Below are 14211 nucleotides of genomic sequence, written 5' to 3' on the forward strand. Positions count from 1 at the left end.
GACTGGTCGGAAATTTTCACCATTCCACGCTGGCACTCTTCTTCCTCCACTCAGCTCTGATCAAGGAGAAAAACCAAGTTCGGAAGTTAGACTCGGAGCACACAAACTCTTACCGCACTAGTCGTAGCAGACGAAGCCAGGCATGTTGATGATCCTTCGTTGCAATCGAGTTTGAAAGGATTCGCCGCCGATCCAGGTTTCCTACCTGGCAAAGAGATGATTCTGGATCCGGGGGGACGAAGAATGCTCCATGTTCTTACAAATAAAATCCGGGTATGGATGGCAAACCGAGATAACAAGGGGGTGGGATAAAATGGGATAAAACCCATCGAGAGAAAATCATGATGTGGATGATTTTTGCTGGGCACCGGGATTGAGCCGGAGGCTGAAGCCCTGTCATCGAGGAATTCCTGTTCAATATTTATCTCTTCCCCCCTCCCAGTGAATATTGATCATGCCCATCAGATCTATGGACGTAAGTCATCAAAATGGCGAGAAGGACTTTCGCCGCGCCAACCCGGGGCGCACCGGGCACGACCCCTTACAGCGATTCGGGAGAGAGAGACGAGCTCGAGAAAAGTGACTGCTGGGATGACTTCCGGAAAAAACGATTGCGGCCGAGCTGCTCGAGTGCCGAGGCAAAGGCATATAAATGAGTGTAATCTTCGCCTGGATGAATCTCTCGCACCGTGAATGATTCTATCGAAATCCAACGAGGTAGCGACGGAGGCCATCCACACCGTCTTGAAGGTTAGGTCCCAGTAAGCCGAAAGTTTCTCGCCGAAACCCGGAACGCCGAAACCCATCACGCCGAAAGTCAAGAAAGCCGAAACCCAGCACGCGGATTCTCAGCATCTTGGCTCGCGGAAAAGCACAGGCGTTGCGGTCAATGGGACGATAAGCGCATTTGAACTCCGACAGCGTAAGTGACGGGAGACGATCAAGTTCAGTTTTTGCTTCGGAAACGGAGGAGCCTTCCCCGCGAGGTAAAGGCGTTCCTCTCGTTGAAGAGCTGACGGGTGTCGTGAGATGTGCGCTTTGTGGGAACATCTCGGGGCAGACGGAGCACGGGTATGGTCTCGCACCACCTTGAAGACGATCGTTGATCTGCAAGTTTGTCGAAGTGACGAAACTCTGCGAACACACAGAAGAGCAGGAGAAAATCTTTACTTCATCATGACGCGCGAAGTGCACTTCCTGCTATGACTCGGTCGAGAGTCGGGGGGAGCCGAACGCAGCTCTCCCAAGGACACTTGTAGCTTGTAGGTTTTTCGGCATATCCCAGAGTCGTGGAGGTGGATTCTTCCATCGAACTCAGTCAGGTCGGCTCCCGAGAGGCATCGAGACACCGAATCGTGTCAGGTCGGCGTCGCACTCCACTGTGCACGCGAAATGCGCGACTTGCGCGCTCGACGCGATTCCTCGGTTTACGATTTCTGTTCGAGAAATCGATACTCCCAGAGCCCCGCTTACCGAACCTAACCCGTTTCGCGAGGAGCTTCGCTAAGCGGATAGTTCGTTAAGCAGAACAGAATTCTCCTTAGGAACCCATGTTGAAGAAGTTAATCCGTTCCGTGAGAACATGATGGCTCGACGAAAAACTCTCAGTCGCAAACATGGTCAAGTTCATTTATACTTCATTGAACATAGCTCTGTTTCATGTTTCATCATACGTTTCGAAATCTCTGGACTCGACAATTGCCCCGAAGAATCGATCTAATGTAGTTTGACGTTTCCTCGACCGTGGGTGTGACTTGATCTCGTCGATTAAGTTTCTGTTCATGAGATCCAACGTTTGTTGAGTAATTGCGGTTCCAAAGTACCATTTGAGTAGTAGATATTATACCTCCTCCCAATGACTTATGATGTCTCTCAAATCGGTCGCTGAGGCTTCCTCAAGGCCGACTTTGTCACCATACTCATCGCTCGGTGAAGAATGCTCGAGATTTTCCTGTTTTTTTCGCGCAGGTCTCTTAGATCTTCTTGGATCAGGTTTCCATGGGGCTCGACAATGAGCTCTCGGGATTGCGGTGTTCGGGATATCAGATTCCGGATATCGGTCTTCGAGATTTCTGATTTCGGGATATCGGAGCGATCCCGACTGCCGCAACCCCGAATGCCGGGATCATGAGCGCGTATACGTTTCTTTTCTTTGGGGGGGAGGCATGCTCCCTACCATCATTGACGCTTCTGACTGCAATCCAAATCGAGGCAGATTGAAACAAAATCACAATCGGACAATGCGAGTATATACTTCCATGTTATTTACTTCTACGGCACCAGCGAATGGTGTCAAAAGAAAGATTGAACCTGACGCTATGAATATACTGGATCAACGAAATCTGATTGGTCTCGAAAAGCTCAGCAAAAACTCGGTATTTCCGGTACAGCTCTTCGAACTTCTTTCTTTTGCGAGGCGGCTTTCCTCCCATACACAACCGTAGCATGTCTTCCTCGCACTTCTGCTGCTGTCTCTGAAGGAGGCTGATGACTTTGGAGATATTCCCGTGCTTCTCCCCGAGCGCGGAACTGATGCCTTGATGCCGTCCTTCCTCATGGTTTTTTTGTACGGGCCCGAAATTCCCGAAGCGATTCCAGAGCGTGCGGGGGAGCACTTGTGAGTGGTCCTCTAAGCATGTGGGAATGAAGTACTCCTTGATATTTTCTAGCTTCGAATAGGCGGGGTTGTCTGTGCTCGAGGCCTCTGCATTGACCTCCAATCAAGCCTAATCCAACAAGTTCAACGGCAGCAAGGCGAGGACACCCATGGATCGCACCACGCATCCCAGTCCGGGTTCTCTGTGGTGCCGGCTCAAACCGAATTCTTGAACCTTCCTCCACAAACACTGTGGGAAATGTAAGTTGCAACCTTTTAGACCCGCATTCGGTAACTCTCGTCTAATCGCCTTCGGAGTCGCTACTTCGAAATCGAGTTGAAAGACTCTTGGGTCGGAGGCAACTTATGGAAGCAGCCGGAGCCTTGAGAAGGCAGATCATGCGGCGGAATGTTGCTTCCTGCTTGTTCGGGAGCAGAAAATACACGAACAGAATCATTTGACCCACGGAGAAAGCATGGAAGGTATAGAGTTGTAAGAAAAGCTGGTGTACAACGCGGATCGTTCCGACCCTGAAATCAGTCGCTGTTCCGCATAAGGTCGTCATCATTTCTCGCGCCGTAAACCCGAGAATTCGGTCGGTCGTCCCATCGATGATCAACAGGGGAGGCCGGCCGTCAGCCGTCTGTGTCCAAGCATCTTGCAAGACGAGATCTGCGAGCGAGCTTGGCTGAGGAGGTCGCACTCTCGAGCGCGCACGATTCAGAATGGTTGCCACGGAGTCGAAGGTAGGTAATGCAGCGCCGATTTGGTCGTCGGAATTAGTACACCGCAGGTCCCTCAGGGAGGGACCGGGCTCGGACTTCACGATATATATGCCGAAGCTTCTTTAGGGTGCGACCGTGACACTTTCTTCCATCTTGAGCCTCACCGAACTCTTGATGAGCTCTTCATCTTCAGCTTCATGAAGATGAGCCCCTGTCTGCCTCTCAACAACGACCCCAGACCCAGACTCGGCTGAAATCTGATAATTCAGTCGAGGAAATCGAAGGTGAACTCGAGTTTGAGGCTCTAGATATGGATGACTCGAAGAAGAAGTGATAGGAGAAATACTCGAATACCATGCCGAGAATCGCTCTGGCCGGACAGCCTTCTGACTCCTTCTTTAAGCAACGACAGGAGAATTTGCCTCTCCTCTTCTTTTCCACCTCGTAGAGATATTCACTGACACAATAAAGGATTTCCCTCTCTTCGAATCAATCTCTCTCACATCCTTGAAGGATTCCAAGATAAGCTTCCGCGGTCGACGGAGTTCAAGAAAAGTAAGGGGTCTGATCGGCAAGACAACTGTGGGAAATATCAGGGACACTGTTCATACCTCGTCCACTCTCCTTTTTTTTCTTTCGGGCTGAACCACACAGCCAAGGTTTAACGTCCCGGGTACCGTCCAGGTAATGTCCTCGTCTACTTGGATGAATGGAAAACAGCGACGCGGGTGAGCTGCAGCGCCACCTGGCGTAGATTGGCATCAATGAAACTCCATCGTCCGGCAATGACGAGGCTGCCTCGAGACTGCAAAATGTTCGCAGACTCATAGCGCCGTGATCTCAAGACTTCTCTCTCCAGGCCTTGAATCATTAGCTGTCAGACTCGCCCCGTGCCGCGCCGTTAATTCGAAATTTAGATTTCCCGCGGGCTCTGATTGGGTCCGCGTCCAAAATCGAGTTACGGATTACGGACAAGTCATGGTTATATGTTATATATGTGACTAGCGTACCCGGCCGCGCTGGATCGGGTTTAGGGAAAAAAAGTGTCATGGCTTACCCTCATTGATTTTCGATTTTACATCCGATAACGATGTCTCCCCACTCCTGGAAGCTGAGGTTTTCGAAACACGCTATCGATTCTAATCATTTCCAAAGGGAACCCTAACCGGAAATACCTAAAATCGATTCTGAGCAAAAAAGTCATGGGGTATTCTCCCCAAAAACCGATAGACGGCGAAAAAATCTGAATCATAAGAACCAATGGACCAACGGGTTTGGGAGGAAATCGACTTCGTTGTCTCGGATTTTATTCAATGCACAAGATTTTCGCAGGTGCTCAAAATGAAGACGCGCAAGGGTCTCGTAGATCTCCAAGACTGTATCTGCTGACCGAATTCCTCCCAGGTTCTCGCAAATCGATGTTTCCATTTTCTGGAGCCCGTTGTAGTTCGCCAAGCATGGGACGTCCATCCTTCTTTCAAGATCCATCGATCCCGCTCTCTGAGGCCTCCCTCAGACCTCCCAGGACCCAGGAGGAGAGCTCTGAAAGAGGAGAATATTTTTCGGTATCGATGGATTCCGATCACTCTCGGGGAGCGCGCTTGAATGAATGATGCATATAATGGAATCACATAAAATGATAGGGTCGTGTGAACGGATGCTAACGATGAGTAACAAGTTACCTTGGGATGAATAAAAAACCGCGCAGGTAGTGTCGACGCCACTACCGTAATATTGCGTGAAAACGTCTATTCCTCATCCAACCTCGAAATCCTCGTTCTTTCTACAGCTGACATCGAAATGACATCCTCAGCCTTCCCTTGAATTGCATGTACCTTGATTTATCTAAGAAGGGGAGTGCTGAAAAAGTAATGCGTCGATCGGGCTGAAACTTTGGTCCGAGAATCCCCGCCTCGAGAGAAATTCGACCCTAAGAGGTTATTCGCGAACGGCCACCTTGGGGGTATCTAAATGATTATCGAGAATTCGCCCTCAAGCATTGACTACATGAGAGAACTGGGAAAGACTATGGACACCTCCTTGGGTTGAACGTCTCTCGGTGCGGGATTCTATGAGCAGCCCGATCGGCGTCTTGCATGTTCAGCACTCCCCTTTAAGTCATCGATGTCATTCTATTGACGATGAAATTCGTCAATTTGAGTGTGACCTCAAATACCGCGAATGCCGTTGATACATGAGGTTGGTGTTCAGTTGAATTCCTATAGCCGTGCTCGATCCTCTCGATTGAGGGTCCTTCTGACCTTCGTGATCGAACAAGTAGTCGCTGGGAGCATGCCTCATGTGTGATATACGTATTTCCTTCGTGGGATTCAGTATTTCCGCGAACTGCTCCCCTCTCCTACCTATCGGAGGCTACAGTGAAGTTTTATGCCGAAGGTCTCGACAGAACGCGGAGGATGATCAAAGTCTCACAGATTTCGGAGAGAACAGCTTCAAGAGTGTGGCCAGAGAGAGTAAATCCAAGCGGATTCTCGAGGAAACGAAACGGCGTGGAATGAGGATGCCTCCAGAGGTCGGAGGCGCTCATGGTTCGGACTTGGATTTGTATCCATTCGAGCGGGAGCTGAATCCGCGGCTTGAAAAATCGGGGTATCGGGGTCGAAGCGACCCAATGAAAAGCTCCTCGCCGATAGCATCGTCGTTCGCGATCGCAAAATATTTGTGGACCGCTCTTATGCGGAGGCTGAGCTCACGTTGTCCGTACATTCGGAAGGGAGCGATCCTGATTGTTCCTTGAGAGAGTTCCTTCCACTGTTGAGTCGTGCGACTCGGTAGGAATTCGAGATCGAAATAATCTCAAATATCGTGCATCGCGACTTTGATCTGATCTCCATCAATCTCAGGGAATTGTCCCCTTGATCGACTGGTCCAGCCCAATAAGTTGTATTCCGCCGGTCTAGCCCATCTGAATATTCGCTACGCTTCTCAAATATATCGCACAAACTCAATATCTTCAGAGGGAATCCTATATTTATACACTATCCGGGAGTATTCCAGGTGCATCCAGAATCGCTCCCGGAAACCTTCAAGGCCGCCAGGCATAACCACGGAAATTAAATGGCAGATACCTCCGTAAATTCCGTCCCCATCGGTGCATTCAACAATTGGATCCGTTCTGAACAACACGACTTATCGGGTCGCAAAGTGCCTCAAATTTCGTTGCATGGAGGACGAAGTACATTGATTCTACCCCCTGAGTGAAATTAAAGACGTTTTCACGTCAAAACATGCACCTACCTGAAGTATTCGCATGATGAAGCGAGAATGCTTTCGGGCGCGCATATAGATTCTGCCTCAACGATGAAAGTGATGTCCGGGGCTTCCGTTTCGGACATGATGGATCCGATCGATTGAGAGAGACCGCTGATTCGTTCCGAACTTCGCGATTGCAATCCGTCTGTTGTTTCAGGAAAAGAAGAAATCCACAGCGACACCCGGTGGAAAAATTCGAGAATTGAGGGAGAGTCGATATCAACAAAACATCGGATCGAAGCCGGAGGAGAGGATGCTTTCACGCGTGGAGACTCTCAACAGGAACCGCAAAGCGCGATCAGACTTTGGGAAGAGCTTCGGCCCGACAGCGTCCCGGAGCTCAATGATGAATTATGATACTTTCATCGAAGTTGAAATCCAGCATTCGGGAACAGCGGCTCCAGATTCCACCGAGGCGACGTTCTCTCTAGGCACTCAGCAGTCTCGAGTTTTTCTACTCACTCAGGCCCACCGTGATATACTTCTACTAAAACAGAAAAAGACGTTCTCTCCTTCGGATAGCTGCGATGGGACGATTCGAGATTCGAGAGCAACTCTCGACTCTGCTTCAAATCGAATCGAAGGATTTGAACTGAAGCTAGATCCATGGCGCAGAAAATGCCTGACTCTTTCGCACCGGAAAAATCAGAGGGTAAGAGTTGGCACAGAAGACTCGCCCGCGATCCGCGGAAGCCCCGGCTTCCGACCTCTGAATCGCTCTATATGCGATCTGAAGACCGTCCCATGGAATCTCAGCATCATCCCGTGAGATGTCCGAATTCAAGATTGAACTCTGTTTCGTGAACGAGGGAAACATTCTCGATTGGCGGAGTCTCTACGAGATGATTGCAGAGCGACCTCCGCGAGTTTCCAATCGGCGAAGGTACGCCACGGAGAGAATTTCCAGGTTTGTCCTTTTTTCCATGGAACACAAGTCCAACTGTGCGGCGTCGATGATGATGCTCATGCTTCAGCACCGTGAATCTCCTGACGGAGACGGTGAGGAGCACAGAAACATATCCGAACTATTCTTTCCCGCTCCATTTGAGCCGGGGATCATTCTGATTCCGGGATGCTCATCAATATAATAGGAGGACCCGTTTGATCAGGCTCAGATGGTCTCATTCTGTTTTTCCGTAATCTCGCTAATAGAACAAAAATAAGGATAGCTAGAAATCGGATCAAAATTCTTCATATTTCTCATAGAACAGAAACGAAGCATTTCCAGCAAAGGGGGGGATGACGATAAAACCAGCGGAATCTCTCTCGAATCAGCGGCGATATAGGTGGTCGATCAGGATGAAAGCCTGTATGTTGAAAATGTTCTAACATCAGGAGGTGCCCGCAGAACTACTAAGTGGTGTTGACGGCAGCGCCACACAGAGTCAAGTGTGGCATCTCGAAGTCTCCGAATAAACGTAAATAGCCAGTCGTTGTGCGGACGTCGTCCAGGAGTCACGGTGTTCTCATTGGGATAGTTCGCAATTAGATTTACAGGTGGTCTCCTTCCAGCGGAGGCCGTTTGGCCTTCGCAAGGCATTCGAAGCGAGTGCAGGAGAAGTACTGTCGAATTAGAGAAGGGTAGGTAGACGTTAGGGATGAGCCAGGAAATAAATAGATCCGAATCGGTCATGACACGGGAGGAGAATGGTTCGCTCCGTTGAATGGGATCGGGACACTTGTTATATACTATATATGTACATATTCTATGTACATAAAAATGGAAGTCCACAGAAATCCACTCTATTGATACTGATCACATCTATCTATATACATAAATATAGATGCTCGCTCGTCGAACGAGCTGGTTCGACAAGGCTTGATTCAAGTCCTGACAAAGGACTATCGCGACCGCGAATGCCTGACCATGACTGCTCAACTCTACGAAACAGCCACAGCAGCTGTCCGTCGGACGCCAGGACAGAATCCTTGGCCAGCTTATGCTCAGCTTCGGACAGCTGCTGATGGTATGCGACGACCAGGTCCCGATCATGTGACGTACGACCAAATCACATCGCTCTTCGATAACATGATGGCTACGGGAATGACTGCGTACCTGACGTCGATAAGTGCGTTGATGTACGCCACCACTTACATTTCCTTTTCGAAACAGGGAAATCTCTCACCAGCCAAGGCGGCTAGTCTGACGAATCAGCTTACGATGGAATTCGGACACGCCATGGATGTCACACAATCGAACGTTCGTCGCATTTTCGAGTTAGCGGGTCATTTGGTGACTCGAGACAACGCTGCAGCGGTCTTCCGCATGTGGAAGGCAGATATCCCGATGAGGATTTCATTACGGCTGCACCTTGTGCTCAGTCAGTCAGCAAAGACAGGCTTGACCGCATTGACGGTAATCAAGGAATCCGTGAAAGCTTTTCCAACTTTCAACTGGGGAACGATCGCTGCGATCATGCCCAGAGATGTGGCGAAAGCTAAAGCAGCCATGGAGATCATCGGCGATAACAACAAGCACGAAAGAACCCAGAAACTTATCAGCAAACGACATGTTGAGACCCGACGGCATTTCACATGAACCATGGTCTCGAGGCCAACAACTCATCTGGGATGTGACAATCAGAGATTCGTTTGCACCGAGTAATAGACAAATAGCCAGATCAGCGCGGGCGGTGGCGGCCAAAGCCGAACAAGAGAAAAGGACCAAGTATCGGAAATTCCTCGAAACTTACACTTTCGTCCCATTCGTCATTGAATCCACCGGCGTGTGGGGTTCCGAAGCTCTGAAGTTGACAAAAGAAATCGGACGCCGTATAGTGGCCCGCGGCGGCGATTGCCGAGCTGCGATCTGCGATGTACATAAGACAGCGCGTCGCTGTAGAAGTACAGAGGGGGAACGCTAGGCTCGTTTCGGGCATAGAATACTGCCCTAGAACTTTGGGAGAGCTCGATCTTCTGTGCGGATGATAGATCATATCAACCATCTGTCGAATGCCATGTTTCGGATCGAATAAACGATTTATACATATATATATATATATGTATATATAAAGATGGAAGTCCACAGAAATCCACTTGTGTCGTACGGACTCTATTAATACTGAACACATCCTCTAGAAATTTTAAGAGGACCTTCAGAAGTCTCCCAGGTACCTACTCGGCACACGAAATCGACGATGCCGCTGCTAGATCTTACACATTCAACGATTTTACGTGATTTTTCCCTATTTCGTTGTTGTTTTGTATAAAGTATGTGATCAGTATTAATAGAGTGGATTTCTGTGGACCTCCATTTTCATGTCACGTAGAATTTTCATAACGTGAAATCCGGCTGCGGCTCCGGAATCGGAATGCTGAACGCGCGTGTAGGCTTGCAGCCACTCCCGCTCGGTACTCATCGATCTCCGAAGTGCTTGAGTATTCCCAAACTCCGAGACGAAATCCCTACACCGACTCCCAATCGATATGGCTGTACAAGAAGTGCTCTCAGCAAAGGGGAAGACGCAGAATTTCGTAGGGAGTTATCTGTACGAAGTGGAGAAACAAGTTCTGGGTGGTACTTGTCATCGTCGGTGCATCGCGCAGAGACGGAAAGGCTGCTCGGCCAGGCTCATCGTCTCGAGATTGGCCGGAGCCTTCTGTCACCAAGCAAAGCGGTGAGCATTCGCACCCGCCGGAAAACAGCGAATCAAGAGGGAGGCCTGCTCCCACATGAAAGTAGCCGTGGTCGACGAACGAGAGAAAGGGGTCAAGCGGATCCACTCCGAGACTCTGGGTGGAACAGCAAGGAATCCGCGTGCTCCCTCCAAGGATGAAAAGATCGGGGCCACTTCAACAACCTTTCAGTCCTTGCGTGCCTCCTTGTATGGGGCTCGCGCGAAACTGATTGCGGCTTTACCTTAGAGTCGGATGGACATAGTCGTTGACGGGCTGTACGCGAAATCTCTGAGCGACGAGAAATTCCTCCTATTCGACGGCGGAATCGATGATGAGATCCCGGGGTTTGGCTCAGATGAAATGTTCGGTCTGTTGTGCGAGTCGAACACCGTCTCCCTCGATGGAACTCTCAAAGTCGTCCCCCACCTGTTGTATATCCTCTACTCGTTCTGCAAGGGACAGATATTCCCGCTCGCACTTTTTCTGCTCCCCGATGAGACGAACTGAGCTTAATGTAGAGTGTTCAAGCTCTTGAGAAACCATGCCACTGGGAATGGAAAGGTTTTCGCTCCGCGGATCTTCCAGTTGGACTTCGAAGTTGCACGCTTACAAGGGATCCTGCACGAATTTCCATTGTCCGAGATTAAAGATAGTAACTTTCATTACAACCAGTGCCTCTGGAGGAGAGTCTAAAGCCTGGGTCTCGCGTCCTATTAAAACGAAGTGGTTGATTCGTTCGTGCTCTGCTCTGAGCTTGGTTCCTTTGGATAGAGTCGACAGACCAGGCTAGGAATTGACGCGGAATCTCCGCCGTCCGATCGCCCGGCGTATGAGAAAGCAGAAGCCTTCAAAGTGTACGTGATCAATACGTGGCTCGAAAACTCCTCGGTGTTCCCACGTAGTCTGTGGAACCACTATGGTGATTTCGACGCCCGGACGACCAACCACGTAGAAGCTTGGCACGGCGCACAGTGGGGCCAAATCGAATTTTAGATGGACAAAAATCCATGGAAATCCATCTCGGAATTTTGATCGGTGATGGGTTTGAACATGTTCGTAAGACTCTGAAAGTCGCGAGGGAACCATGATTACCGCGTTCTCCGCATCCCCCAGCCATCCTGGCGCCTGCGAGAATAGAATTGAAAATATTTTTCGACGACAATTTTTATGAATTTTCCCCTTTAATCGTCGATGCTCGGGAATGAAGATACTTTGTGCCCTCGAATTGAAGGAAAATTATTCTCTGCGCTCACTTCCCGGCCTGATCTCGCAATCCAACATGATCCCGGTCAAGCCAGCCGATTTTGGACTTGCTGGGAAGACTTTCTCGCCGAGACAAAAAAAGATCGGAAATTCGTCAAGTTCTCGATGTCAGAAACGCAGTGTCCCCACGAGTTCCCACCTAATCGATTTGTTTTTGAGGAGTAACGGACCTCCACTCGCCGCAAAAAAAAATTGAGCCGCGAAACCCAGCGGTTCCCGAATACTGTCTGTCCGAAGCTGGGATCTGATCTCGTAGGTCGGGACCATTCTCATGTCGCTTTTCGAATCCGAATCAGCGTCGGAGACGATTGACGCTTTTTTCCGTTCGGAGACGTAAGCGTCGCGTCTTGGCGCGGCGTCGACTCGTTCCCAGAGGTAACTGGAGAGCGAACAGAGAGCGACAATGTCCTCCAACTCATATCCACCAAGATCTTCAGACCCTCTTATAGCCTTTATGCGGCGATTCCCACGGAATAAAGGGAAAACTCCGGATCCAGAGGTGCGATGCTCACTCAACTACCATTCATGCCACTCATTAACGGAAGATGTTGAATCGATAGAAGACGACGATGCTGGATGCTAGACCCACAGAAGGGGAATCAGAGGGCTCTGACCTCTGAGCAGACATCCATGCCGTTCGTACGGCGGTACGGTCACCGTACCGGTACGGACCGGACAATTGTACGGACTGGACTTGTACGGAAAAAGTACGGAATTTTTTCAGTCGGCAAAGCTGGTCACCGGTCATCCTCGGGATTCACAATCCTTCTAGGCGTCATAGAATCGATCGACACGCCACGTCGGCGCTCGAATAGGGAACCGAGCCTGATGATGCTGATGACAATGACCGGTGACATAATGTTCGACAAATCCCGCGAGATCAGCTGCGGAAGAGAGTCCTTAGAGGCGCCCGCACACTCAAGGGGAGGCCCGCCGAAGACCGGAGTACGGATTCCCAGTTCGGTATTGATTCTCATAGTGGAAGCTTCTGAGCCCGACAGGTCAAGGCGCAAGCAATAGACGAGGAGCGCATCTCTACGATGGAATGATTTCAGGTCCAAGTGAGAGAGATCGATAGGCCCCCAGCTGAATCGATTGAAACCATAATTCTTGAGCCTCGCAAATCTCGGTCGGTATATGTAAATCTGGTTGGGAACTATCCCAATGAGAACACCGTGACTCCTGGACGACGCCCGCACAACGACTGCTGTTTACGTTTATTCGGGGACTTCGAGATGCCACACTTGACTGAGTGTGGCGCTGCCGTCAACAATATATATAATACGAACTTGACGCTAGATTCATCCATCAAGAAGCAGGGACAGGGACCGAATGGAGATTTATGAAATATCAAGCTTATTTTATTCAGGAATTCAGGACATAAAGCACGCAGTCGACATTCTTGTTGACTCCTCTGGCTTTCGATAGCTTATCGAATTGCACGCCAGCGGGATGGAGCGGAAGTAGGGGAATTCGGACGGTTGTTCAGTATGCTCTGATGCCGTACTCTTTTTTTCAACGGCGGTTTGATGAGGGTTCATGGTTCATCCTGGAGCGATCCGGCCTTCTCCAAACCACAGGAAGGCTTTGGAGAAGGCCGGAGGTCTGGAGGCCCAGCGATGCATTGGCTTCGCTCCAGACCCCAGGGGTGTGTCTCAGTCGGATCGGGGTGGGGATGCGGGTTTAGCGTAATAGCTCCGCAGGAAAAGCATGGAAGAGAAGTTCGAGTCCTTCAGTCGCTCGCGGGAGTATCTTCTCAAGTTCCTCGCGGTACTGAAAAGCCTTTCAGCTGAGACGCTAGTTGGGGAAATGTTCCTCAAGCCCGTCACTAGACTATCAGGGAAAGATCCCAGAAGCCCTTTATCTGCATGCTTATCGTGTAGCTTCATCAGATATCGGCAGTACTTCCGTGCCTGCACAGCTTTCCTCGATTCTGTACCGTCTTGCGGGATTCCCAACTTGTAAAGGAAGTGCTTAATAATTTCTTCTGGAACATCGCTACCAGCGGGAATCAACCGCTTGCGTAGCTTTCTCAAGGTCATCTTCGAATTCTGGGAGCAGAAATCTGGAATCCAGCCTTGTGCCCCAATCGTCGCTTCCTTCTCCGGGGAACAGGTAGCGTAGACAGAGGGAAGCAAGCCCCCGGCGTTGAATGATTCGCCGACTTATGTTGGACTTCAAGGATAGCGCGAACTCTGTGTGATGCCCATCGAGCTGGCAGAGAAGTTTCTGTGAAATCGAATGACAGTATTCTGGAATCTGGCAGATCCAAGGGCAAGGGGCCATTCCCTACCCCTTCCCTTCCCAAGAGTCATCGGTCCCAATTAGACATCAAATGTCGTACCACGCTTCTTGGTACAATTTTTTTTCGATGATTCCTCCTTCCGGCCCCCGCGATAGGCCCCAAGGGTCTGTGTTGCGGTGGGTTGGGCACCAGGAATCGGTAGGCTATGGCCTTAGTACTACTTCGGAATTCACCCGGGAAGACCATAGGTTCCCCGAAGGAAAGACCATCCGTGAAGCAGACGGCTGCAGGGATCGAACCCATGCTGCCTCCCGCACGAGACACCGTCGATGTGGCTAGCGCAAATCTGCATGAGACGTGCAGACCGCTCTGACCACTCGGCTATCCATCGGTCTTCCGGTTTCCCGACAGTAGGCAACTACGGACGGATAATTTCGTATTCCGTAGCTAGAGCTGAGGGACTACGATAACTGCATTCCCGTACATTCGT

The sequence above is a fragment of the Galendromus occidentalis genome, unplaced genomic scaffold, assembly GCF_000255335.2.
Source record: "Galendromus occidentalis unplaced genomic scaffold, Mocc_1.1 scf7180000076500, whole genome shotgun sequence".
Classification (NCBI taxonomy): Eukaryota; Metazoa; Arthropoda; class Arachnida; order Mesostigmata; family Phytoseiidae; genus Galendromus; species Galendromus occidentalis.